Source organism: Buceros rhinoceros, unplaced genomic scaffold, assembly GCF_000710305.1.
Source record: "Buceros rhinoceros silvestris isolate BGI_N320 unplaced genomic scaffold, ASM71030v1 scaffold11922, whole genome shotgun sequence".
Lineage (NCBI taxonomy): Eukaryota > Metazoa > Chordata > Aves > Bucerotiformes > Bucerotidae > Buceros > Buceros rhinoceros.
Window position 1 is genome coordinate 25,868 of NW_010400714.1, and position 3,761 is coordinate 29,628.

The following is a 3,761-nucleotide window of genomic DNA, read 5'->3' on the forward strand; positions in this document are numbered from 1 at the left end:
TCGACAGACCTCCTGGAGCTTTCAAGATGGATGATTTGTTTCAAAGCTCAATGCTCTTAAGAATCTCTGGATGAACACTACAAGCCACCTATCAGTGATTGCTAAATCTATGCTAATTTAAATATCGAGTCATTAATTCTGAATTTTTTTTATACTATTGCTAACTATTAGCTTTTTAAAAAAAAAAATAATGAATTTCGTTACAGATTGGTTAAAGAGTGAAGAAACCAAGGCTTGTTCTTTAACTCAACAGTTTAAAGAAATGAGTTGCATTCAAGACCTGTCAGATGTGAACAGCACAGTTAAACTCTGAACAGTAACAGTTTTTGTGGGTAGAAAGCACTGTTTCCCAAAGAAAAACACGGATATCTAATGCTGTAAGTTTAGCACCAATGTGCTGTGTTTAAATGTATATACACACGAACCTGTGGGAAATCAGAGTATAGGAATTGCCTGTGAATAAAAATAGTTTCATCAACCCGCAGGTCAATACAGTGTCAGATATCTCGTGTCTCAAAAATGAATGAGAGCTAATAAATTTTATGATACTGCTTTAAAAGGTTATCTGTCCCCTTTGAGCTTTTTGTAAGATGGGTAATCTCAAAAAAAAAAACCAAACCCAAAAAACCAAACCCAAACAAAAACCCCACAAAACAAAACAAAACCAACCCCAAACAAACGAAAAACAAAACAAACCCAAAACCCCAACACAAAAGCAGCAACAACAACATGTATCAAAAGCCCAAAATGACATTGGAAAGCACCACTCTTAGATGTGACTCAGAAAATGACAAGCAGGGGGGAAAGTAGAGGTTATGAGGCGATTGAAAATAGTTTCAGGTTGTCCATACCTTTTTTCATGTGGGACAGGACACAGAAACACTGCAAAATTACCCCGTCTCCACGGGAGAAGAGCAAACTGGCAAAATTTAAACCAGCATCTGCAGGGTGGAGAGAGTTCTGAGGAGCTCCGTTCAGAGGAGAGGCGTCATGGGGGGTGTAACTGAAGTTACTTCCATACGAAGAAGAGCCAGATAAAGCCAGGAGTGAATGAATGAAATCCCAGAGCACAGCTACTGTCAAGAGGGATGGGAAGAGGTAGAAGGACGCAGACCTAGGCTTTACTGAATTAAATGAAAGTGTGTGCCTTGGGCGTTGTTGAAAGTTCAGGTATGTGCTTCTTTTGAGTTGCTGCTTGTTTCTTTTCAGCTGTAAGACTGGGTTTTGTTCTGTTTTTTTCTTAGCAGAAATCTAAAAATAAGGGAGTATGAAATTCTTGAGTGCTTGAATGCATTGCAGGTGTTTGTTCCCCAGATGGCAGGAGGAAGGGCTGGCAACAAAGGACAGCTTTTAGGGAGTCTGGCTGCTGCCACGAAAGGATGTACCAAGAGCCCCCAATCACTTCAAAAGAACAGGAAAAATTACTCCTTCAAAGCCGTATTTGAATATATACATTAAATCTGCTGAGTTTTATCTCTGCTTTTAGAGTTCTTCTCTGCCCTAGAAATCCAGCCCACTTCTCAAGCACTTAGCATCATCGGTTCATAGTTTTAAGAATTTTCGTCACACTTTGGAAATACCTGGTTTCTTCTGAAGTGTTCTGAAGAGGCTTTCAGATTTTCATATCTAGAATGCAGAGGGGAAAAAAAGAAGCCCTCCAGGTTCTTCACAGATAGCATCACTTGACACCGAGAGTCTCCAGCCATTCTAAGTAGGCCTCAAAAAGTAGTTAGCAGATGAAAAATCAGCTGTTAGCACACAATTTTTTTTGTCAGACATTACTGACACCCAGGTCACACTTATAGCTCACTACCATCACATGCCCTGGCCCTCCTGCAGACCGTTGTAACTCTGAGGATGCAAAGCTGAAATGTGAACGAGTGGTGGTGTTCTGTCCTTTTTCCTCCTGCATGAGTGATTTCCAGAGCTTCGCCATCCCAAATGCTACTCATGCTGGTGTTACCCCTTCCCTCAGGGATGTGCTGAAATGAAAGAGGCAATCTGCCGAAGATGTCACTGCACCCACAATCCTGTCCGAGGTGCTACTGAACTTCCAGCTCATATCTGGAGACCCATTTCCTTTACAGTCACTCAGGGAACAGCCCCAGAGAGGAAAAACCCCACCACCTTCACCTGCGCTGATCAGTACCTCTGTTTGAAGGGCTCCAAATAGGATCACGCAGGCTTAGCGCCTGTGTGGCAGACTGTTCACTTCGGGCTGGTAATAGAACCTAATGACAAAATCATTTCAGGATTGTGCAAGAACAGTCTTACGCCAGAGCATCTTGCGGTGTATTGGGCAGGTGCGGACACTCTCACTCTTCCTGCAGGCACCTAGCTAGCTGCTCAGGCTGCCATTCACAGAATGCCGGGGTGCAGGAATGACTTCTGCAAAGCATGGAAAGCTGTCGAGTTCCCAGCAAGTCGTCATCGCCAGGCTGAACAGGGCAAAGAGGAGGCTGCATTGTTTACAAAACCTTTCCTGAGCAGAGTAGTTGTGTATATCCATAACCCCAGGAAGAATGTCGCTAGCACCAGCCAGGGTTTCCTGTCCTCCTCCTTAGTGCTAGGAACAGAGTTTAAGGCCCTTTTCCCACCCGTTCTGTGCTTAATCTGCCACGTGTTTCTACCTAACACCCCGCTGCACGCAGCAGCTCACCACCTTTCCTTTGAGAGGACCTGGAGGGCGGGAGGCGTGATCAGCCTCCCTAGGACGCTCTGCGCTGACTGTCTCTATGGAATGCAAACTTAGGTGGGCAGCGTGTTCAGAGCGCCTGTAACCGCCCTCCCTTCTCTGCTAGCGAGGCAGCAGAAAGGAGTTCACTGGGAGCTGGAGGTAATGCACTTTTTAGCAGATAACTGGAGATAACTGGAGGTAGTGGTATTTTAGCTTTGTCCAAACCACGTCGCATCTTCTCTCACCAGAGCCAGCCCAAGGAAAGTGCGGGGCAGCCATGCCCGTCTCGGGCCAGGAGGCTGAAGGCCTCCCGTTCCTGTGTGCAGCCTCTGCCCTGTGAGAAGGGGAATGGAGGAACAGCAGAGGGAAGGGGCGCCTAAGCTGAAGTCCTGACTAAGCAACATTTCGTGCCAAGAACTCAGGCGTGTCTGAATCAGAGGCCGCTTCCTTCCCAGGGAGATGATTCCCCAAAAGAGTCAGGAAACGACAGAAACGTCCCAAGTCTGTAATCCCGCGAACTGCAGGCAGAGCTGGCCAGGACCCCACAGCAGCACACCCGTCCGAGGAGGGACTCTGGTGGGACAGGCAGGGTCTTCACACCAGCTGGACAGGAGGAAACCATCTTCCACAGTGCAGGGGGTAGAAATGCTGGGCCAGGGCCCCAGCGAGCAGTACGATCTCTAGCCCTGGAGACCCGCAGCACTGTAAGGATAAGGCCCTGAGCAACCTTGGAAGGCAGCTCCACTGGAGCAGGGGTTAGACTGGGGGCCTCCAGGGTCCCTGCACCATGAATCCCTCCACAGGCCTGTGGGGAAAAAGCCAGTTTTGTGCTGGGTTTTGAAGTACTGTTGGTGACTGATGCACCAAAAGTGGACTGAGGCCCAAAACTTCCGGAGTTCTTTCAGGAAAGCTGCTTTTGATTTCAGTGGCTCTTATTTTAGTTATACATGATCTACCAGTGTAATTATTTCAGTGAATTGTTGACAGATTGTATCACTGGGTGCGAAGTAGTGTTAAATCAGCTCTGTGCACAAAGAGGCCTCATGGGCTTTTTGTTTTTCCTTTACAGAAGTTGCTGGGTTCA